Source organism: Mirounga leonina, unplaced genomic scaffold (assembly GCF_011800145.1).
Source record: "Mirounga leonina isolate KUSES-001 unplaced genomic scaffold, KU_Mleo_1.0 Mir_174, whole genome shotgun sequence".
NCBI classification, from domain to species: Eukaryota; Metazoa; Chordata; class Mammalia; order Carnivora; family Phocidae; genus Mirounga; species Mirounga leonina.
The window spans coordinates 51311087-51336607 of NW_023270451.1; the positions used below are offsets into that span (position 1 = coordinate 51311087).

Sequence of the window (25521 nt, forward strand, 5' to 3'; positions counted from 1 at the left end):
CCTCTCCAAACTCTTTCTCCTTTTCCTGCAGTCTTGTCTTTTGAACTTATTACTCATGTGATGTTGGTCAAGTTGCTTAAGCTCTTTATACCTTGCTTGCTACATTTGAAAAAATAGGGATAAAATTATTGTTATTTTTAGGAGTTTCTGGGAGGATAAAAACAAGTCAAAATGTGTAAAACTATAAGAACAGTGCTTAGCACATAATAAATTCCCCTGAAATATCATTTTTTAGCCACTTAAGCCAGTGTATTTCATTACCTTTCTCCCAATATTGAATTGGTCACAAAGTGCTATCAAATATGTGCTTCTCCATTTCCTTCTCTCAATCCCTGTTGGCATGACCTTAATCCAGACGTGCATTACTTCTCAACTGCATTGTTTTGATAATTGTAATAAACTGATAAATGTTCTCCCTATCTCCAATTTCACTTCTCTCCCTTCTAATTTCAAAAATGCCACCATCCTGACCTTTTGAAACTGCACTGAACAAAATGCTTGGAGGAAAATGAGTTGCATTCATAATGAGACTCAAAGTCCCTTGAATAGTAGCACATCAGGCCCTACGTGATCTGACCCCTGTCTGCCTCCTTGGCGGTCTGTTATGCCGCTTGCCCAGTGACTCCAGATGCTTTAGCTACATCAGGTCTTCCTCTGCCTCTCCATTTTTGCACATGCAGCTCCTTCCACTTTCACAGTCCATTCCTCAATCCCTTTCTTTTCCTATCCAACATTTACTTCTTCTTTTGACCAGGTGATACACTTTGGCTTCCTAAATGTGTTCCTTCCCAGCCCATTTTGGTTTGGATGACGTATCAAGAACACAGCAGGAAACAGGTAACAGAAACTCAAAATGAGTAATTTGAGGAAGGTTTAATATAGGGATTATTTACAAAGGTGTAGATATGATTAAGGAAAACCCATAACGGATAGTGCAGGGTCTTAAAACTGCCACCAGCTGGAAGCCCCTGATGAGGCAAGAGGAGATAGTGCCTTATGGTTTATCCTGGAGAGGACCACCTAACTAGAGATGTGGTCTGTTGTACAACCTGTAGCTATCTGTCAAGGAGGAATCGGGGAATAAATACCCTGTCCTCAGAATTCTTGCACCTTCTGTCCCGTTTTCAATGTCTTCCACTGAACTCAGTGTGAAGCCAGAAGGTAAGGCTGTTGAAATAGCCATCAAGTCTGCTTCCTGAGAGCACCGCAGAGAAGGGTAGAAGGGGAATCTGGAAGGACAATTGAACAACACAGTCCCCAGAACATACCTTTATTACAAGATATATTTTTATAATTATAAGGTATAAGGTACATATATATATATATATATATATATATATATATGTAGTATTGAATACATGTCCGCTTTTGCCATCAATTGAGAAATGTTTGATCATAGGGACTATCTGTATATTTTCTCAGCATTTAGACGGGACCCAGTACATTACTATGTACTTAAATGAAAGAACAAATGAACAAATGAATGAATGGCATGTCAGGGTGAGGTCTGTGCCCTACAAAACATGGGAATCAGTACTGTTTGAAGCTAATGATCTAATTCACCTTATAGAACTCTAAATGTGTGCTGCCATTCAGGCTTTTATGTTAGGACATCATGTCTATTTCTCTATTGTGTGATATGTAAATGAGTGCAAATATGCACATGTGTTGTTTACTTCATAATGTTTAAAAATGATGATGGGTCAGACAAATACCAGACAATTCACAAGCTTTAGATGTATGAGAAAACAATTTCTCTAAGAAAATGATCTCCATTTAGTCATTTATTCACTTGACTTAACCCCATGCTGCTATTAGTTATGCAGGGAAAATAGTGTTTTAATGACTCCTCAGAAAATGTTCACCACAGGAAGAAATACTGTATGACTGCAATAGGCTAAGAGGATATTTATCTCTCTGTGCATTTTGTGGGTCTTAATACTATCACACCTACGTGCTCTAAGAAAGACATTATAGTAGAACAACTGCTAACAAAGGTGTTTATGATTCATACGGAAATTAGGACTTCAGAAAGAACAAAGTCCTTTTAAACACATTAACTGGTCTAAATATAAAATAGAAATTACGTGATCTACCCTTTATATTAAGCAGTATGACTATGATTACAATTAAAGATAACTCAGAAAAGAATATAAAGAGTTAATAATGTAATTCTGTCTCTAATGAAGCATTCTCATTAAAAAAAAAAGTGATGTTAGCTTATTGTGAAATTATGATCAACCAAATTCTGTTGTAACAAGAAAATCATGTTTTTAAGAGTTTGAAGAAGACATAGCCCCCTCTTTTTTTTTTTTTTTTTTTTTAAACAGATGAGGAAACTGATCTTCAAAGAGGTTGTAACTCATGGAAATCACTTTTTAGTTGGTTGCAGGGATAGAACCTGTTTATGGATTCTCAAGCCTAAATTCCTTATACTACATCATGCTGTCTCTCTAATGCTATGCACTAAGGGAATAAGACATCATATAAAGTTAGACAGCCTATCCCCATGGGATTTGATGTGTGGCTGTGATTTCTGGAGAGAGCCCAGGACCTTGTTACAGAATACAGTGATTCATTTAATAAGAGCTTTCATACAGAGTATGGAAGCCTAGATACATTTATAAACCGGAGAACAGAAAATGTCTCTGCTAAGGAAGTTTTGTGGATGAATGGTTACAAGATGCCATAGTTAATTATTTCCCTTCATAATGGCTTATCAAAGGAAAGCAGAAGTGGTGCCTATGTTGTTTTTAGGAAAATAGTTTTGCTTATTTCCTCTCTGTTTTCATAAACAAGGAGAAAATTTCTAGAGTATTTTTTTGTAATGGTAACTTTTTTTTTAAAGATTTTATTTACTTATTTGTCAGAGAGAGAGAGAGACAGAGAGCACAACCAGGGGGAGTGGCAGGCAGAGGGGGAAGCAGACTCCCCGCTGAGCAGGGAGCCCCACGTGGGGCTTGATCCCAGGACCCCGGGACCATGACCTGAGCTGAAGGCAGCTGCTTAGCTGACTGAGCCACCCAGGCGTCCCTGTAATGGTAACTTCTTATAGGAATTCCACATCTTCCCTTTTGGTGATGCACACCAAATCTTACCTCCTTTATGCTTCTGTACTTCAGATTTACTATTAATTTTTTTGCCCTGTTCCCAGCCCCCTCTGTAGTCATTTGTATGGGCTTGAAAGCTGGATGAAAGGAAAAATGAGCTAAGAAACAACTATCCACTTGATTAAATGGAACCCATTTATTCTCACATCATGGATGAAAACTAATCATCTGAAATCTTATCACCATTTGTTTCCACCTACTCTAGGTTCTGGCTGCTGAATGAGGATCTTTAAGGCTTGGAGCTATTTTTTGATGTTTATCCTTGGAAAACTGGTACTAATCTTCGTCATTTATGACAGTTCCTCCATTGGGACTGCTGAGGGCCAATTTGAAGAAAATATCATGTTATCTGAGCCATTTTCCCCACCTGGCAAATATCAGGGATCTTTCCTGAAATAAGGAAGGGGTTCACTTTCTGGGCCTGAACTTCACCTTAAGTTTCAGAGTAAGACGTCTGCCTCCATCTGGATTCTCCTCAAAAGCTTCTCGATCTTCACTTGTCTTTTCCTCCCCATAATTGCTCCTCCACCAGTGTCCCCACTTCAGTAATGTTGAAGATAGGCCCCAATTTGGGTAACTAAAGAAGAAATACAGACATCTGAATTAAACACCTAGAAGCTCATCCTATGGTCTCTCAGGTATGCGGTTAATTATGCCACATAGGAAAAGAGTATACAAACCAGTCCGTCCACCAGCCTTGAGGTTGTGGCTCTACCTAAACTCTCACTGATAGGAGAACTAATCCCCTTAAGGCATCTAGAAAACATATTCTGAAGTGGGTATCGTGACATGTGTGTGAAAAGATGCGTAGAAGGTTCAATGTGAATTCGAGATATGTCTGTATATTTAAAAAAGGACAAAACAGTTGAAGCCTATTCCAGGTCTGGGGTAGTTTAACAGTCTCTTAGAGGGAAGCCCTTGCACTAGGTGAAGGGACACTCAGGTTGCCTTCAGCACTTCTTTGTAAGGTATTCTGTGAAATAACTGGGCTCAGCTTCAGTAAGGTTTGGAATGGTGTTTGGAGAGCTTTCAGAGCTAGGCTTAGATGCCTCTAATGGGTGGAAGTAAACTGCATGTTATAAATCATGCCCATTTATTAGTAGCAGGTGGGATAAATCCTGGAGTAAGTGAGGAGGGAATTAATGAGAGAGTGCTCTATACCTAAAGCATTTGACAAGATATATATAAGAGATATATGTATGATAGATATATAAGATAGAGAACGTGCAAGTGAGCTAGCTGTAAATAAAAGGCCTGGCAAAAAAGAGAGGGTGGCTTGCACTGACGAGGTGTCATGCTCTGAAACTGCAGGAATCTGCCACTAAACACCTTGATTTGAGGACTGAGATTGCTGAACGTTGCAAAAATAGTGGGTTGTGTGTCTGAAGAGATTATAAAAAATGACTGCCTGTAAAAGGCCAATTATTGTTTTTTAAAAGAATTTATCCTGGGCTCCTAGCACCCGTGAGCTGAGTTTGTTCCTCTGAAAACACTGGGACACTGGCGAGGGACTAAAGGAAAACCTATATATAAAAGGAGAGCTTTGTTAATCCTTAAAGACTCCATTCTGACTCTTCTTAGGAGTTAGTCTTATTTCCCAGCTCTCTCATATCTTCACAATTTTCCTCTTCACTGGTCCTTGATCAGCTTGTCAATATATTAAAAAGTCCACCTGGAATTATTACCGCTTCCCTTGATCTCAAGTCCTCCTAGAGCTCAATATCATCACCGTTCTTTGCGGTCGAATTTGAAAGAAAAGTCTCTACTCGATGCTTCAGTCTTTCCTCCGGAATTCTCACACCCATCACTCTACAGAAGCCAGCTTCTAGAGGTCACTCACTGACAGCCTCCAACCTGCCTCACCTAATGGTTTCTTTTCAGCGATTCTCCTCCTCAATCTCTATGGCATTTGCCATGACAAAGCATCCTTTGTCTTGGGAATCACTACGCTCCCGCAATTTCCTCTTAATCTTTGGACCACTCTTCACCAGTCTCTAGGTTCCTTTTCCTTCCAGGAGCTTGTGAATATTAGTATTACCAAAGGATGAGTTCTTGGTTCTTTGCTGTTCTCATGCTTCTATCCATTGCCAGTACCTCAACTGTGCTTGATTTCCACAAACCTCTGTCTCCAGGCCAGACCTCATGTCAGAGCTGCCCGTTACCAGCTTCACCTGGTGGGACGGAAGGCCTCTCAAAGATCACAGAGCTAACTCTGTTTCTCGGTAAACTTGCTCCTTCTCCTCTGCACGTCAGCCCTCTTCTTGGAATTACTTTGTCGTCATCTCCCCAGGAACTTGGACGTCTGTGACTCCTCTTTCTCATATCCCCAGGAACCAATCAGTAAGTCTTGCTGATGGCATGTCAAAACTAACTTTGGGGTTCCTTTTCCCTTCCTTTATTTTTTCTGCTTTTCCCCTCATTTGGGTTTTCTCATGACTGAGTTTCTATCGTCTAGTCAGATAGCCTCCTAATAGTGGTTTTGTCTTCACGCGTCCCAGTGCCTCTCCACACTTCTCCCGGATTACCTTTGATACCTTTCCCTTATCATGTTCTTTCCTTCTTGTTCTTCTTCTTCTTAGAGAGATGGGGTGAGGGGCAGAGGAAGAGAAAGAATCTCAAGCAGACTCTCCCCCCCGCCCCACCCCCAGCGCAGAGCCCAACCCGGGGTTCGATCTCACAACCCTGAGATCATGACCTGAACCGAAATCAAGAGTCAGACGCTTAACTGACTGAGCCACCCAGGCGCCCCATGTCTCTTCCCTTCTTAAAACAACACATGATTGCTCATTATCCAGAGCATTGTGTTAATTAGCACAGTCTTTGTGGCTTTTCCTCATCTGTTCCCCAGACGACCTTTTCAGCCTTGTCTTTTCCACCACCTCTTGCATCTTCTCCTGACCTTCTGACTCTCCAATCACACTGGACTACTTGTTGTCACCCCAGATATGTCATGCCCATCTGAGCCTTGATTATTTTGTAGATGCTTTCCCCTGTTTGGAATTTACTTCTGCTGCTCTTTGCCTCCTAATGAATTTTTTCTTCAAGTCACAGCTCTTATGCTGCTGCTTTGGTGAAGACTTCCCTAACTCCCCATCCAGAGGCGGAATGAAGCCCTATTTGCGTCTCTTCTCCGCACACTTTGAGAAGTAGTGGGGCAATGTGGGGAGGCTTTTGATGTCAGTGCCAATCACAGCTTCTCCACATTCTAGCTAATTTGCTAAGTTATTAATCTCTCTTGGTATGTTCTTTCAGTCATGTCTAAAATGGATCACTGACATGTTCCTCCCAAAGATGCTAATATTTATTGAGAGTTTACAGTGTGCCATTCACTCTTTTAAGCTTTTGACATGAATTAACTCATCTAATTAAGAAGTAGATTTAAAGACCCTCTCACATCATAGCTATGTGTCAGCAGCAAAACACTTTCTACACTATATCAGTGCTCCTGGGTTATGAAGCACTTGCACCAACAGACACTGTGCTTTCTGGAGGTAAGAACTAACTCCTTCATCATCACCTTTTTTGGTACAGCATCAGCATATAACAAGTGCTAAATAATTGCTGCATTTTTGAAATTACAGCAAAGCAGAGTTGACCATTGAACTGATATTGGATTACATGCATCTGGTTATTTTGGTAAATAAATGGGTTTCCATATTCATACATAGGAATGAATATTCTAGCCAAGATTACATATATAAAGGCATTAGCATTTTAAAATGCTAATTTTTGGGGGGCTCCTGGCTGGCTCAGTCAGTGGGGCATGTGACTCTTGATCTCAGGGTTGTGAGTTCAAGCCCTACGTTGGGTGTAGAGATTACTTAAAAATAAAATCTAAAAAAAAAAGGCTAACTTTTGTTTTAAAATAAATATAATAAATTGCACTGTAATAAGGTTTATTTTTAAAAATTTTTTTAAAGATTTATTTATTAGAGAATGAGAGAGAGAGAGAGAGAGAGCGCATGAGAGTGGGGAGGGTCAGAGGGAGAAGCAGACTCCCTGCCGAGCAGGGAGCCCGATGCGGGACTCGATTCAGGGACTCCAGGATCATGACCTGAGCCGAAGGCAGTCGCTTAACCAACTGAGCCACCCAGGTGCCCCAATAAGTTTGTTTAAATAATTTAAAATGCTTTTATCTTCTTGTTGACTCCTTTTTTTTTTTTATAAGGTTATTTTGCTGGAGGATAGAGTGAATAAAATTAGGAGTGGACTGGTTTCTAAGAAAAAAAAAGTCAGGGAAACAAAATTATCACCTAAAAGTCAGGTTAGGTGAGATTTTTCTTATTGTTTAATTTTGGTTTTGTGATTTCAGAAGGGCTACATGGTCAGTATTGACATTTACCATCATAATTTGAATTCGATATTCAAATGGCCAGTATCTAATAAGAACTCAGAATGGCCAACTAGACCTGTTCCCTGGGGTTTTTAGTTAACTCAGAAGAGCAAAACATGGTCCGAATCGAGAACCTTGAGGGTCCCTTTAGAGAGATGATTCTATCCCCCAAGTCTGTTTCATAGTGACCCAACTGTGTTAAGAAGGGTTTGGATGCTCTCTTTTGTCCATAAAGGGAAGGGATGTTGGAGTAATACATATACCCCATTGTCCCTGATTCTGCTTCTTAGAGATTGCTTTGTACCCACCTTACCCCACAGTAGAACAAAACAGAACAGCTCCTTTATGGGGCATTCCAAAGAGACGCTGTGTGCCTGTATGAGTGGGTATAAATATAGGAGGGTGCTAAGGAAACATCATCCTGAAAAGTCAAGTCCTCATTAAGAAGTAGGCATGCAGTAAAGGAAAGAAATTTGGAAAGAGGGAATAAAATGAGGGTGTAGCTTGGGTAGTTTATTATTAAAAAAAAAAGTCTTTGTGACAACAAAATCAAAGGCAAAAGAAAAAAAAATAAACAAATGGGACCACATCAAACTAAAAAGCTTCTGCACAGCAAAGGAAACCATCAACAATATTAAAAGGCAACCTACAGAATGGGAGAAAATATTTATGAATCATGTATGTGATAAGGAGTTAATAAAAAATATATAGGGGTGCCTGGGTGGTTCAGTTGGTTAAGTGTCTGCCTTCCGCTCACATCATGATCCCAGGGTCCTGGGATTGAGCCCTGCATCCAATTCCCTGCTCAGCTCAATGCCCTGAAAGATAGCTCACTGACGTCCCACAGAAAATTCAGCCTTACCGAACAAAACTTAATTCCTTCTCTTTTTTCACTCTCTCCCCCAATCTTAGCTCATCCTCCGTTTTTAAGCTTGGTGAGTGGTATCACTGCTTAGGCTTCTGAGCCAGAAATGCGGGCATTATCTCAGATTTTCCATTCCTCTGTATTCTACATCCTACTTACTGGTCAGCAAGTTTATTCAGTCTCCTTAGTATTTCCAAAACAGGTTACATTTTCCCACTCTGTTCTCACTGCCTTTATTTAGACCCACATCGTTTCTTATCTTGAAAACTGCAGCAGCCTTAGTCATTGGTTTTTGTGGTGTCTGTTTTCTTGCCTGCATATTGCATAGTGGTCCCTTCTTCCTTCCTTTCCTCCTATGTGTATAAAACATATCAGGAACAAAGTCCAAGTTCTCCTTCTGAAATGCTTTCAATGGTTGTATCAACTCTGTGCTCATTGATTTTGTTCTGTGAGGTTTTCTGGAGAAATCGTCATAATCTTCAGACTGCGCTTCGAGGGAAGGTTAGGGCAGCCTGGCTCCGAATGACATCTGGAAGAGTAAGAGTCCAAGAGGTTGTTCTGCCATTTCCTAAAGCAGTAAAAACCACCAGTGCGTCCATAGAGGGTAGACTTGACAGTTCTCCCCAAGCTGTGCACTTTCTTGCTTGATTTGCATTTTGCTTCTCTGCTTGTACTTCTTGGAGACTTAGTTCTAGTATCGACTGATGGCCAGCCTGTCTGGGAGCAGTCAAAGCATCAGGAAAACTCTCGCAAGGACTCTCGCCACTGTCAGCTTTATCATCTCCTTTTCTTTCTTAAAATTTTGTTGTTGTTAGGTAGGAGGAGTAAGATTGAAAGTTTTCTAGATTAGCGAAATGACTGAAAGTTGCTGGATTGCTAAAAATGACTAGTTTGCCAATTTGTGAGATTCTCTGGCCAAGCTGCATAGATCCTGAGTCTAACTATAGCTAACTTGGGATTAAACTAGGTGGGCTTGGTTTTTCCCTCACAGAGTCCAGTAAACAGTCTCCTACATAGTCTTCTGTGACTTTAACAGGTCTCACAGAGACCTCACTCCAGGGGAGAGTGATCATTCTAAAATTTCAATTCAACACTGTCGCTTTTCTACTTTTTAAAAAGATTTATTTATTTATTTCAGAGAGAGAAAGAGGGGAGGGAAGAGGGAGGGGGACAGAGAGAATCCCAAGCAGAATCCCTGCCAAACGCGAGCCTGACATGGGGCTCGATCTCAGGACCCTGAGATCATGACCCTGAGATCATGACCTGAGCGGAAACCAAAAGTTGGTCACTCAACCAACTACGCCATGCAGGCGCCTCAAGAAAAGTGTTTCTTCTTAAAATCCTTCAAAGGGGGGCGCCTGGGTGGCTTAGTCGTTAGGCGTCTGCCTTCGGCTAGGTCATGATCCCAGGGTCTTGGGATCCGGCCCCGCATCGTGCTCCCTGTTCAGTGGGAAAGCCTGCTTCTCCCTCTCCCACTCCCCCTGCTTGTGTTCCCTCTCTCACTGTGTCTTTCTCTGTCAAATAAATAAATAAAATCTTTAAAAAAAAAATCTTTCAAAGGTAGTTGATTACCTTTAGTGTAAAAACGTGTGCTGAATGATTTGCTTTTCACTTACGTGCTATGCTCTCCCCACCACCCCACTGTCGTTTTATCCTTTTCTTCTACTGAAGCTCCACTCTCTCCCCACTGCCATGCATTTCTTCATCTATCTCTGCCTCCTTCACCAATTAAAAGTCAGCACCAACGCCATCTGGTCAGGGAAGGCTTTTCTCATTGTCATTGCTTCCTCCCCCTTCCTGCACAAAATGGGGTAGGTAACTTCTTCCCTGTCTCATAAAAGGATCCAGTGCTTACCTTTGCTTTTGCATTGGTGTGCTTCCTGATTTCATAATCCACCAGCCTGAGAAGTCCCAAGGTCAAGAGTTTCTTACTTATTTGACTTTACTCTCTTAGGTCTAACACAGTGCCTGGGGCTTAGCAGGTGTTGAATATATCTTTGATTAATATTAAGAACCAAGTAAAACTCCATGGGAATGGAGATTTTAATGAAATCTCAAACTTTCTCAAACCATTTCCACAGATAACCCGGTACTTTCTAGTTTATGCATACCCGGTGGAGGATTCTTTGGGTGTTAAAGTTGGCCTAAATATTTCATGTAATGTAGCATATACTTCTGAAGAGAGAAATTGTCCATGTAAGCCTATGGTGTCTAAGCAGGCACAAATAAAGAAAGGATCCTTAACCTGCCTGTAAGTTCTCAGTAAATGCTTTCAGAGGATCTAACTGGATTTAGTTCCTTAGAGATGAGAAGGAAAGTTGATAGGATACTGTAGCTGAAGCTCCGTGGTTCACTTCAAGTGGGGCTGGATCAAGACCATACTTTTGCCCATTATTTTGAACAAATAGGTATTTGCATATGTTACCAGAATAGACATTAACAAGGTTTAGTTAATTTAGTTGTCCTCATTGAAATTATGGAATGGACTCTAGAAAATTTCTGTTCAGGTTCATGTGGCGCTCCAACACACAGGAATATGCAGGAGCGAGAACAATATCCTCCCTCTCTCAAATTGCTATCTCATTCTCACTTTGTCAGCCTTGACTATTAAATGAAAACTTGCTCTTTTAGTTGAAATAAACTACCTTTCCGTCTTTCCTGTTGACCCAAAATGCCAGATTTATTTTCCTATTTTTGGAATGTCTTAGAACGGTGGCCAGGCAAAGGTCTCTCAATGAGTACACAGTAGTCATGAGCTGAATCTGCCACCAGATGTCATTATATTTTCAAATAAATGGCTTTAAGGACCATTTCAGTAAAAGCTAGCTTCCAGTCTTAGGTTTTTGTGTTCCTTTCTGAGGCATCTATCAAGTAATAAAGCTATCATTCATCTTAACACGTTTGCCCTATTTAGATTTTGGAATTTATTTTGCCTTATCCAGCCCGTTGCATTGGGAGCTGGTGCTTACAATGCATGGATGGTACTTTTTGTGATGCAATACTGATCTTGTCTTCACTTAAGAAGATGGGAAAACTATTCAGAAGCACAAAACAATATGTATTTAATAGCCTTTCCATTACAGAAAGCTAATAAAAATTCCAACATGAATAGATTTTGCTTAGGAAATTGCATTTCCATTTCTCTTGGGAAAAATGGGTACTTTATTTTTTATGTTCCTTTGTAAATGACTACTAAGTTGCACAACTTCTGTGCATTCTAGAGTCAGGCAGCAATTTTATCAAATTTTTTTAAAAAGTACTACTAAATTACTGTGATCAATTATAAACTTTCCAATGAACTCCTGATACGGTGCTAGTCATACTTCATCAAAGGGCTGTACATGCATCTGTTTTTCCTCCAAAAAATAAAATAGAATAAAAATAAATGTAAGAAAAGGTAATCAATGAAGCATAGCAATCTCATGCTTGCATATTTTATAATCTATGATCACAGCAGGAATAGTAGTTATCTAGTTGCATATCTAAATAATAGGCTTTCAGAATTCCAAGCTAAATTTAGTGTTATTTGGAACTATGTATATTCTTTGTTTGTTTTTTGAAAAGATATTTTTAATAATTAAAACTTTTTGTAATGAACCAATGCCTAGAGCTGAAAATCTCATTTTCTCTCCAGTGCATATATTCCATCTTTCTGTCCATTTCTGGTATAAACTAGAATTTTCAGATTTGGATATAAAAAAGATCTTCCTTCAATACCATCATCTGTCACATCTATTCCACTTACACACTGTTCCTTTGTATCGAGGATTTTTCTTCTGGAACAGCCAATTCATCCAGCCGGGAAAACCTCCATAATACAAGTACCAAAGCAAGACGACAATGGTTATGTGCGGTCAGTGCCCGGGGATTCTTCACACCCGCTAACAAAGTTGATTACATTTCCAGGGAGTGAACCCTGGGTCTATCCTGGGAACTCCTTGCCCTCTGAGGCTGTTTCTGTGATGCTGAAATGAGTACTTCCTTCCTACTGTGGCCGGGTCAGGAGAGGCACTCGAGTTTTTCACTGTTGAGGGAAAAGTATTTAAGGATGAGAACTTTCACCCATAGTAAGAGAAAAATGGTCGACAGATAAAGGTTTACAAATGAGCAAAGATGATCACAATTACTATATTACACTGACAGGGTGCTGCTGTGTCACTGTCATCGGGAGATGACTGGTGCCAAGAACAGACTGGGGGCTGGATACACCTTTACTGAATCGAATTATAAGAAGGATTTTTTAAAGCATGTGGAAGTTTCTTTGCTACTATCTGAGGTCTGCGTTCCTGTGGATACGAAATTATGCTGCCTTTTGAACAAGACACTATCATACTGACGTAAAGTCAGGGTGATATGCTTGAGTGTCTCCCAGAGTAGTTGAATTTTGATAATGGTTTGCTGGTCATACTCTCTTACCTCAGTCTATCTTGGTCACTTGCATGTATTGCAGACCAGGGGTCTGTGATTTGGGGATACGTTCTACTTCATCCAACAGAGAAAGAAAAAAAAATGGGGCTTCAGAATGAGAGAAGGGCCTGTCATTTGCAGGGGAGTACACCATGACTAAAGGTGCAAATCCTGGTCTAGAAACAGACTGAAGTGAAGCACCCAACACATGGAAATGAAAACCATATCTTTTCCGTCTCCATACAACCTTCTGACCACCATGGTTGTTGGTCATCTCTTGAATATGTGAAGGACAGAGTCCCATGTGGTCATTGCTCGCCCACAATCAGCTGACATCCATTGTAGTTACATGTGGCTGTCTGAACACTTATTTTCCTTATGGACAATCTATGGTTTACTTCTGCACTTCCGCTCCAGAAAGGAGACTTCAAAATATTGTGTCTCATTCAAGACATGACCGTGTCTTAGAGCTGACTCTGGAAAATTAAATGGAAAGGGGTCGGATATATTAAAAAAATAGTAAATTATAAAGGGAGAGACTTCTGTTTAGTAAATTCAAGGACAACCTCAGAAGTACTTTCCCCGATATCTACATATGAGATGCTCTGAAGGCAGATTTCATTTAGACCAGTAGGCAGCACTTGGGGAGTGGTCCTTTATATCAATTCACTTCCAACTAGACAGTTCTGCTATATATGGAAGCAAAGAGTATAACTGAGCTCTGGGGTATACTTATTTGAAACCTGGCTCCTTCCATTACAACTTGGGTGATCTCCACAATTTACTTAATCTCACTGTTACCAACTTTCTTCATCTGCTGTAAACTGGGGGTGATAATATTACCAATCTCTGTGTAATGCTATGAGGTTTAAATACATTAATACATATATTTAGAATAGTCCCTGGCTCATAGTTAAAATAAATATTAGTTATGGTTTATTATTGTTACTACATTGGATTTCTGCCTACTAATTCCTTTGAAAAATGGAAAAATTTTCTTCAGCCAAGAAATTTTGAAACCAAACAATCTGGACTATTAATGTATGAAAATTCTTTTTTCTCCACTCTAAGCATTTTGCCTGGTAAATTGGAAAGGGTTCCACAGTTCAGAGCAATGAAGCACTCAGGTCAGTGCTGGGTGAACCCTGATGAATTGTTCTTTGATGAGTTGTCATTTTCTATTCTTAAAAGAGGCATTAAGAATTTATAATAATGTTCTTGTTGCATTATCATTTGGATGGTGTGTTTATGCTAATTTATACTGCCAATCCTAATTACTAGTGGTTAAATTCATTAAAAAATAATTTTTTTCCAGACTCTTGTTTTATTCACCTTGCTTCCTAGAATATCTCAATTTCCTTTTGGTTCACTTGCCACAAATATCAAATGATTTATTCACCAAACAGTATAAATCAGAGGTGCTTTTACTTATTCACCAGTCATTTGCTCAATGCTTCTTGACGCTTTGTGGGTATCCAAACATTTTTCCATATAACCTTAGAGGTCATCTAGTCCAACAGATTGCATATTATAGAGTTATTTTTGTATGCTCAGTGACAGGTAGTTCTCTGTCTGTTATACAAGGGCTAGATTCTTGCCTGGGAATAGCTCATACTGTAGTTGGTGACACATTATATAGAACTAAGAGTAAAGTTACAAAGCTTTCACATTTTTCAATCTGGTAAGTCAAGCACATAAATATTACTCACTTGTCCAAGACACAATCTAAGTAGCCATTGGGTTGAGAACAGAATTCAGATGCCCTGCTTCTAAAATACAACTTTATCATAATACTGTTTGCTCAGAGCCATTTCTTCCTGTAAAAAAAGTGTGTAAATAATGATTAGCTATTTAGATAGGCTACAAAAAACTTAGTTTAATGAAAAGAATACTTGTTTTTGTGGTCAGAAGTCATGGATAAGAGACCAAGTTTTGTATGAATAAGAAACCTCAATTTTCTTAATCTGTAAATTCAGGATTATAGTGCTTGTTCTGTCCACCATATAAGCTAGGTTTAGCATAAAATGAAATTACTTTTGAGTAATGCTTACTTTGCTCATACTCTTTTGTAGGAGGTAAGATTTCTAAATTTAGGAATACCCCCTTCATTAGTATATCTTCTCCCAATCTTGTGGAAGTTCTTATCATTTTGGAGAAAACAACATTCTTTACCGCAGACATCTTGTAAGACCTCAGTACAAGGTGTTGAAGGAGATGAAATAAGCTTATGTAGCAGGAATGAATCTGCACTCATAAACTTAGTCTTTTAAGGGATATCTCTGGTACACAGTGATAATTGTTCAATTTCTTCTCCTTTTCTCTCAGAAACAGAACACCCCAAGTCTCAACTCATGGCTTCTCAGAATAAAGATCACATTCCCTTGACTACAGGATGTATCCCTGTGAATACATTCCTGCCAGTGGGACATAAGCAGAAGCAGTGTGTGAACCTTTGGGGGAGGAGTATCCTCTCCCCTCAGCTTTCTCTTTTTGCTGTCTGTAATAGGGATATCTGTAAATTTTGACTTCCTCATCTCAACAACACTTGAAACATAAACTGTTTGTATTCTCACTCTGCTAGTGAGGAATTTGAGGCACAGAGGGGCCAGGTACCTTATCAAAGGCACATAATCCTGATGGAGCTGGGATTCCCCCCTCAGGAAGTCTGGCTGATGAGACTGTGCATGAAATTACTGCTTCTCCTGGGGGTAGGGGGGGAGGCAATGGAAGTTTTGTTCTGCCTCTTTCCCGGCTGGGCTAGATGGAATGTGAGTGTAGTCATCCCTTTCATACACGTTAGCAAGCTTCCACATACATTTCCAGGTTTTTGGGTTGGCCTTGGTGGTCCACTGGTCATCTTTCTACCATAGGTATGACTGAAATGTCCATTGTGAGGAGGGTTATTGAGAAGCATGTTGACTGGAGCATAAAAGTCTCTTCATACTTTTAGCCCAAGGAAGGAGAGAAGCCTAGAATACAGATGTTAGATGCAGTAGAATTAACATTTCAGAAGTGATGAAATTGTACCTATTCTGCTCCCAGTTGTCTGGACAATGAGTGTTAATTTTATGATTTTATAATGAGAAAAATTCCTTTTCATCTCTACTCAAGGAAATAGTGAGGTCTACTGTTCCTTTGTCTAGAAAAATTTGTGGGAGGGCTTCATGGATTTTGTTTTCAAAGCTGAACTTCAATGGGATTAAGGCAAGAGGGATTTCTTTCAAGTTAAAGGAGACTATTGGACACTGAATCAGGAGCAGAGAGGACCGTAGATCAGGGAACAAAATGAGAAGTTTATATGGTTTTACAAATTCATTTGGAGGGTGGGAGTTCAGGGAAACGTCTTTGATGGTTTTATATTGCAGATAAAAGATAAAATGATGAGGAAAGTAATTTTTTAACTATAAAAAGACTCAATTTTTCCTGGAGGTTTAAAAGCTGCTGGGCAAAAGAGCATGAATGATGTTCAGTGACAATCAACCACGCAATTGCAAATCCACGTGGTCTTACCTGTATTTTCCATCTTCCTGTGGTCTGAAGGGGACTTTGTACTGAAAAACCAGTTGTACCTCCTCCACCCATCAGATTATAGTACCATTCCCAGTCCCAAGCCTCATAATTCAGCCTGGGCACATTCTTTTCATTTCAAACCTCGTTCTTCCCAAAGTGCTAAGCTTGTGAAAAGAAAGACCAGGTTGCTCTGCCGTGAACGTCTCCTGAAATGAACAAACATGGAGCCTACTCTCTTCCTCAAGGCCAAGGAAGGGGACAAGAATGCAGGCCAAACAATATATCCTAAAATTATCCTGTTCCACACATATCACATGTAGACATATTTTATCTATAGACTGAGAATGGGCAAATGAGAATCCAGCAAAACAATCAGTCTTCAGAATGTCCATCTGCCTCATGATCATTGAGGGCTTGGCTAGTGAGTCTCTCTGCCCTCAGTTGCCCATCAGAGGCCTTTTGCCATGTGGGTCACTTCTAGTTTGTAGGCATTCATGGTCCCAGCTTCTCCTGCTTGCCAGGAAGTCTGCATTCACTTTCCTCTGGGATCCCTGAGCTTAGTCCATCTTTATTGTAATCTTTGTTCCCTGAATTCCAGGAGGCTCACTGCTGGCAAATAACTCACCTTTCATTTTGGGCCAGGGGACAACAATGTCCTTTCAGTTGTTTTCCTCTGGCATTACTATTTCTCTTTCTTTTCTCCCCACAATATCTGGCATCACCTGCTAACCTGTATTCCAAAATTCCCTGACATAAAACTCGACTCACAAAGCATTTTATGAAGCATGTGGTGCTCTATAAATGAGCAGTATTTGTATTAAAACAATTATACTTGCTAAAATCTGATTTTTCTTAAATAGTTGTACTCAATAAAAGCAGCTTTAAATGGAGGAGGATAAAACAAGCAAATGATTTTGAATCTTTTCAAAAGCTTTAGAAATTGATGGCCCTTGTTCTTTTTATACTTCCTACGTTGGAACTACCTGTGACAAATGAAGTTTAAGGTATTTTGTGTGAATGCATTTTTGGCTCTAGTCCCATCAAAGGGTCAGAAAAATCTTTCCATTGGATGGATAGTCCAGAAAACTGCCATAACTGCTGGTCCAACTGACAATTGCCAACTGGTTGTCCACCTGGCATCAGTAGCTTATATGAGACTGAACATGAAATGTTTAAACACTAATACCTCTCAGCCACTGAAACAGTGTGTCTGTGCTGTGGGGAGACCTGTTTTCAGCTGCAATTCCAATCACAAAGTTATGTTTTCTTCCAAAAAGAATGAGCAGAATCAAATCCTCCCAGTATTACAAGGCAACTGGAGAATGCAGAACAGAATCACATGGCCAGCCTGTGTCGTACAGGTGGATCTTGCAGATGTAAGGATACCCTCATGAGCAATGAGGATGTCAGGAACCTTAAGAACCATTAGGTGTGTTGCATTTACTAACAGTGTGCCTGACACATAGTAGATGCTCCAAATATGTTAGCTAAACATGAAAATGAGGGATATTAGAGGGAATGCATCCATTCTGAATGGCATTTGTAAAGACTCAGACCTTGAGGTGAAATGTAAGTAATTACTGATTAGAGATTGAGATTTGCCCACAGTGATAGGCTGGGTATTGGTATCTGATTATATACACACCCCACCCCTTTAAAACTCCTTAAAACTCTTTAATGGCTACCTGTTGCCCTTAGGATAAAGTCCAATTTCCTCAGTGAGCCATATGCCAGAATTTTTGTCCTGTCTTTTTTTTTTTTTTCAAGTTTATTTTGACATACACTTCCCATTCCTCAACCCATCACCATACAAGTTCTGTGCACTAGCCATCAAACAACCTGCTCCCTGAATAGGTAAACAAATTATAGTATATCCATACATTGGAATGCTCCTCAGGAACAAAAAGCAGTGTATTACTGATGCACTCAGCTCAAAACTTTATGTTGATACCCAGACACAAGAATACATACCAATCATTCCATTAAGAAGGAATTCAGGAACAGGCAAGACCAATTTAGAACAGATATTGACTATGGTTGGTAGCAATTGATTGAAAGGTCACAGCAGGGTTTGTTTTAGGGGGCAATGATAGCTCTATATCTTGATAGGGGTGTGAGTTATACAGTTGAATATGTGTGTCAAAATTCACTGAAGTACATTTCAGGCATGTAAATTTTACTGAAGAAGACTTACACGGTTTGCTTTTTATAGATCAGATTATGCCACGTCAGGTCTCAGTACCCTTGTTCATGTCCTCTGCTGAGAAGCCCTATATTCTACTTTTTCTCTAACACCTCTCCACTTGGTAAATGCCTACTGGTTTATGAAACTCAGGTAGAGTCACCCCTCTGTGAAGCCTTTCCTGACATTATTTTGGAGCATTAATGTGGCCAAGTAGCCCTGCATTTGTGCTTTCTTCAAAAGTTCCTTAACTAAAAGGTGTTGGACATTTTTATCCATACCCCAAGTATACATTATCTATAGTTGTTGAATAGTTATCGTTAAATTAACTATACAGTAAGGTGTCTATAAATGCTTTTAGGATGTGGTTTCAGCCATTTACAATAAGTTATTTTCTCAGGAATTTGATTCACCATCCTCTCATTCAGGTGTGAATTCCCTGCTGTGATTCTTCCTCTGTACTTCTTCCCTTCCTGTGCTGTCCTTCTCAGGGTCCTGGGTAGTACAGTGGAAAGGTGGAGTCACATAGACTTGCAGGAGACTGGTTTCCCTCATGGCTTCTATGACCTTAGGAATGTGAGTCAATTTCTCTGAATCTCAGTTTTCTCTTATCTGAAATGGTAATCATATGGCCCAACTCTTGGCATTATCAGGAAGAAATGCAAACATAGTGAATGGCTTCCAGTTTAGGACTTGACCATAGTAGTGCTCCTCCATACGTACCACCCCTGTGTGCCGCCTGTTGACCTAATCAGACTGTTGCTTTTTACTGATGTGGGCCCGGTGGCTTGTTGGGCTTGCTGCCCACCTCCAGCATCGTTTTGGTTGTGCTGTCAGATATGTTCACCAAGGGCAATCACAGCTTTTCCTGTTTTCTGGCTCTTGAGGCAGGTAGGGTTATAGATAGCCTGAGAGGTCTCCAAATATAACTTTGCAAATATATTTTTTAAATATGTTCGTAGCTCTTATAATAGTACTGAGCTTTCCTCTTGAGTCATGTCCTCTCTGTTTATAGGATAAACATGTCTGCTCTCCCAGATACTCACCCAGAGTTGTGCCTCTGTTACTTTTCATGAAGTAGGCACCTACTGTCTTCTTTGAGGATTAAATTTTTCTTGACTACTGAACACCATGAAGCCCTGACACTATGTTCGAATAGAGTAGTCGACAGCCCAGACCAGCCATAGTAAAGGAAAAATCTCTTTCCCATTGACTAATGTCTTATCATTCTCATTGTCATTTGACAAGAATAGTCAAGTTTCCAAGGGTATTGTTGGCAAGCTACATCACCACCATACTTTTCTAAGTAAGTTGGAGGAATGAAGTACCGTGAGGATGGACTCTCCTAGTATCAGAACACAGGATCCTTGCCATAAAGAAGTTGAGATAAGAATATTGTACCACATATCTGATAAAACTTAAATTTTTCCTTTTAATCAACACATATATGTTGTCATCACTATTATTAAATCATCAAGATTAGGCTAGCTTTTGAACTCATAAATAGAATGAAGAGAGGGAACACATTTTCCTGAGGTTAATGACTGACACTAGTGGTCTGGCACATCATTTGTTAAATGAAAGATACAGAAAGAGGGGCGCCTGGGTGGCTCAGTCGTTAAGCGTCTGCCTTCGGCTCGGGTCATGACCCCAGGGTCCTGGGATCGAGTCCCGCATCGGGCTCCCTGCTGGGCGGGGAGCCTGCTTCTCTCCCTCTGCCTCTGCCTCTCTCTCTCTCTCTGACTTTCATGAATAAATAAATAAAAAAAAATTTAAAGAAAGATACAGAAAGAGGAAAATTACGTGTGAAAAGATTAGAGAGTGAAAACCACAGAGAATTACTGTGTTTTGGGTAAGAAAGGCAGAAAGTGAGGGGTCACACACCATGTTGGCTAGATGAAAGGAAAAAAAACTCTTGGGAAGAAGACACGGTATTGGAGTGTCTGGGTGGCTCAGTCGTTAAGTGTCTGCCTTCGGCTCGGGTCATGATCCCAGGGTCCTGGGATCGAGCCCCACATCGGGCTCCCTGCTCAGCGGGAAGCCTGCTTCTCCCTCTCCCATTCCCCCTGCTTGTGTTCCCTCTCTTGCTGTGTCTCTCTCTGTCGAATAAATAAATAAAATCTAAAAAAAAAAAAAAAAAAAAGACACGGTATTCGTTCATAAGTGGAAAGGTGTGGACGGAGCAGCCTTGGGGAGGAATGGGAAGAAGAAGGCAAGAAGAAGCTGGCTGTCTCCAAATGCTGGAGTCGTACATAGGCAAGAGTCTGGAAAGAAGGGAGGTGGATTGTGTGAAATGATTGAACCCATTCCTTTAAGTTAAGCCTTCAAATGCCTTTGTAATAATTCACAGGACACTTCAGGGGAATCATGTAATTGAACTGACAGCACAACAAGAAATAGACCCCCGAAGGCACCATTCGGAAAAAAGTGCTGCTTGTCTGGCCTGCCCATCCCAGATCCAGACACTTGGATCGCAAGGTACAAATATCCACTTCTTATGAGCCTGGGTTTTATAAAAAACAACATTAAGTATGACTAGGTAAGGAGCTGAGCCCAAATATATGAATCATATTTAATGAATATAATACTACTAAATAACTATAAACATTATACTTTACATATATGTATGAAAAATTCCACTAGGATTCCCAGTATTGTTCTACTACTGATGGCGCCTAAGGAATTGGATGCTACGGGTATGTTCTATGCTGGATCTACTGCGGGGTTTTCTTTCTTTGAAAACTTTGTGTGTGTGATGATCCTCTTCTGTGTCACCAGGTTTTTCATCATGTGTTTTCCCTCCTTGAATCAGGATTGATTAATTGCTGGAAATTCTCAATCATTTCATGTACAATTGGTAAAATTCACACTTTAAGTGAAGGTTTTGTTACCAGCTCTCTGTCTGTTCTTAATTTGCTATTTTATGTGTTTAATTGAGGGACCTTGTAATAACAGCAACAGTAATTGGAAACGCTTCTCTATTCTACACATTTAACATATGTATGAACAACTTAGTTGTCACAAAGACTTCATGAGGTAGGAGGTAGTGCCATCCCTACTGTGTTTTGGGGACATGTAGGCACAGAGACGTAGAGTAACTTGCTCAAGGTCTCTGTGCTGGTAATTAGCAAAGGGGTTTGAGCCTGCGCAGCTTGAATCCAGAGCTGGTGTCCTTAACCACTGCCATTTTCATTCTCAATACTTCATTCTTCCTCCTATGTAACTTGGCTATTAGTATTATCGAAATGGTTTCTCCCTCTTCTACATAGCAATCAGAAGATTTACGTGGGTCCTCTTCCATTTTGATGGAAGGTTTGACTTCTAATCAGACCGGTACATGACAGAGCTAACTCTACTATACAGAAGTCTGTTTTTCCCCCTTTTTTCACACTATCAAATGTCTCATAACCTGCCCTTTTTAATAAATATATTTTCATCTTAACCTATGTGCTACTATTTGGTCATCAATATATTTTGCTTTAATATATCTGTAATCTCGAAGAACAGGCCATGATGATGATGATGATGATGGTGCTTTGATGTCGATATTTAAGGTGGGAGATAGAGTGCATAACTGGGTAGGGAGAAAAGTGTAGCTAAGCCTGACTGCTGTCTCATGAGGAATAAAGGAGTGCTGGGAGGGAAGGGCCAGTGAAGTGAATTTTGAGCCCGAGCTTGAAAGAAATAATGGCTTTGTACTGATGGCACCCTACACCATAATCTGTGTGGATGAGAGTCTGAGCAAAGTTTGGAGGCAAAAATGACCAAGATGCAGGAAATCTGCAGCAGTTCCCTTCATTTTTCACCAGATGCAGCAATCTCTATTATTATGGGTTTTTTTTTGGGGGGGGGCGCTTCTCAGATAATTTTAACTTATTTTTAGAAACGTTATCACAGCTTTATCTTTATTGTGACCAGATGCGAGCAGATTCAAAGCAATTGGAATTGTCTGGAACTGTTAGAGTTCGTGTAAAGCAGACACATCAGTCAGAGGTAGACTGCTGTGGATTATAAACACAAGCCAAAACACTTTGCACAAATGACAGAAACAAGAAACCGATAAAAATCTCTATAAGAATACATTGCTAATTTATGTATCTATTAAATATAGTATCATAAAGTTTATTAAGTTGCTTCAAATGCGTATTTCCTATAAAATCACTAACTTGTAAGCTAATGCTATTTATTTTTAGTTATTAATTCACCCTTCTTTATGAGACATAAGAGCCTCATAACGCATTAGAGTTACAAGGACCTGAGAGATAATTGAATATAAGCCTTACATTTTGCAAATGACAAAACAGAGGCTCCGAAGAGATAAAATGATCTTCCTAGGGTCACATAACTGGTTACCATCAGAGCTGAAGCTAGAATTCTGATCTTCTGACACTTAGGTCATGAAGTGCTTATTTTCCTAATATTCTCGGAGGTGGCCTTTATGGCAGGTACTTGGAAAAGCAGCCCTTTAAGAGTCTGCTACTCATTACATCGTACATTATCCACAAACAGTGCGGTACATTATAAATCATAAGAAGACTTTATGAAACTAAATAAAATGTAAACAGGATTGAATTTTTGTTATATGACACATTAGAGAGATTGACATTAGAGGCAAGGATAGAGAATTATGGTGCTATTTTAGGGAGACTTGAATTAAAAAAAAAAAAAAGGAACTTGATAGAGCAGTAAACCAAGGTAGATTCTTCATCAGGGAGTGATGTGATTTTATGATGTTCTAGGAAGATTATTTTATCAGTTATATGGATGTTGGCAAAAAGTCAAGTAGAAACCAAGAGGAGGAAAATGATACCAGAGGCTTTCTGAGGTCAATTTCCAGAACTGACACGAGAGAGTGAAGCTTCCAGGGATGGTGGCAGCTGTGGGCCACTCTTCATTTAGAAACTGCGTCTGTTCAGGCTGCTATAACAAAAGACCCTAGCCTGGGTGGCTTAAACAACACTAATTTATTTCTCCCAGTTCCGGAGGCTGGGAAGTCCAAGATCAAGGCGTCAGCAGATTCTGGGTCTGAGAGCCAGCCACCTGGTTCACCATCATCTTTTCACTGTGTCCTCATACAGCAGAAGGGGTAAGGGAGCTCTCTGGGGTCTCCTATATAAGGGCACTAATCTCATCCATGAGGTCCAGCCCTCATGACCTAATCACCTCCCAAAGGCTCCACCTCCCAATACCAACCATCACATAGGAGATTAGGTGTCAACACAATGGATTTCGACACAGACATTCAGTCTATAGCAAATTAGTGACTGGATAATATCAATAATGGGGAAAAGTGAAAAATTATTTGTCATGGTTCCTAGCCAAGGCTTTGAAATCTATGGAAATTAGAAAATGTAGCCGACTAAGCCTCGACCTTTGTGATTCTGATTTTTGTCCCAAGTGGATTCTTACTCAAAAGGCGATAGTGTATATGAGGTGATAAATAAGAGTGTTTTGGGAGCCAACAGGAAAAAATGACTTTTCAAAAAGAAGATGTAGGGATTCATAAGTTTACCAAAGCAATTTATTCTTCCTTGAAAAGCTGTTTAATAAGTTAAATAAGTAGACCACTGCTAGTTAATCATAAAGCAGTGTATTCCTTATAGGTAACTGAGGTTAAACTCAAACACAACACCCCTAGACTTCCTAATGTAAGCAGATAGAAATAAGTACCTATTAGAAACACAGGATTATTTGCTTTCAAGTGTCTGGTGTTTTTATTTCACCTTTTTTCCTTCTCCTCATTTTTCATTCTCTCTCCCAAGTCCTTTGGTACTCTTTAATTTCCCTTTTAATACACCTTTCTCCATGCTCAGGCTCCTCTTCCAGATGGAGTCCTCTGGCAGGAGAAGTAGAAAGGAACACTAATGGTGCCAAACCTCCTACCTGAGTGCGAAAGTAGTCAGGATTGTTTACCTGGAGAGAAACTGGAGCGCGGTAGGGTTTGTTTGTAAGCACAGAATCTGCCCCTGTGTTTCTCACTGTCTTGCTCCACTTGAGTCATTCTAATCTGAAAGTCCTGCTAAGAAGTATAGAAGATTCATGAAGGGGCTTCTTTCATCTTTTAAAGATTGCCACTTGCTGTTTTGCATTCTCAGAGTATGTGCATCTCAGCCTCTACCTTGTAAACTCCAAACATACAGGCTGAAGATTCACCAATTCACGTCTCCATCTTGGACTTTTTTGAACTCCGGATGTGTATATCCAGCGGCCTGCTCCACGTTGCCACTTGTATATGTAATAAGTGTTTCACTTTTAACATACTCATAACTGAATTTATCAACTTTCCCCCAAAACCTGTCTGCCCCACCCAGCCTTCCTCATCTTAGTTACTTGCAATTCCATTCTTATGGTTTCTCAGGACAAGCAAGCAAACAAACAAACAAAAATCCTTGGAGTCATTATTGACTAGTTTCTTTCACTCACCTCTCACATCTAATTTGTCAGTAGAATCCCATTCACAGTATCTTCAAAATATATCCTGGCTTCCAGCTATGATGGACTGGCTTGGAGCTAACTAATCCTCCTGCTGAGAGTAACTCGAAAATCTGGATAAAATATAGAAAAACGTCTGCTTGAAGGCACTGTATGGTTTCCAAGGCAGCCAGGATTTGAGGAGTCATAATCCCAGAATAAAGAGAATTGCAGAGAAGTGAGATTTACCTTCTAAGCCACTTTTGCCCCTGAGGCAGTGTAGGCCAGGAGTCAGAAAAGCTGAGCAAAAAGCAGTTATGGGAAGTCTGGTGGTACTGGGGAGATAAAAGCTGGACTATGGGGTCTGCCAGGTGGATGGGCCCGGATTCTCAGTTGAAAGCCCTAAATGTCAACATGCAAGGAATAAGGGAAAAACAGATCAGGCCTGACAAAGCTTAAGCCCTGACTGGGTCCTGCTCCTACTCAAAACTGCCTTCTAGAAGCCTAAGAAAGGCCCTTTAGAGAAAGATGACATTACCCTTTTGGTCCTCTACAATTTTTCTATAAACTGCCCTGATTTATTATATATATAACCTTGGGAAAGAGTAGACAATAAAAATATACCCACAGGTGATTCAGATATTGGAATGAATTTATTTATTTATTTATTTATTTATTTATTTATTTATTTATTTATTTATTT

General features: G+C 40.0%; 1 long non-coding RNA gene across 1 annotated transcript in view; it reads left to right on the forward strand.

The window, feature by feature from the left end:
* Window positions 1-438: 438 nt before the first annotated feature.
* LOC118020981 overlaps window positions 439-25521 on the forward strand; it is a 29056-nt gene continuing 3973 nt past the window's right edge. The window contains exons 1-2 of the long non-coding RNA XR_004682069.1: window positions 439-837; window positions 20758-20885. This is a non-coding gene — a long non-coding RNA (uncharacterized LOC118020981). The remainder of the gene's footprint in view (window positions 838-20757; window positions 20886-25521) is intronic.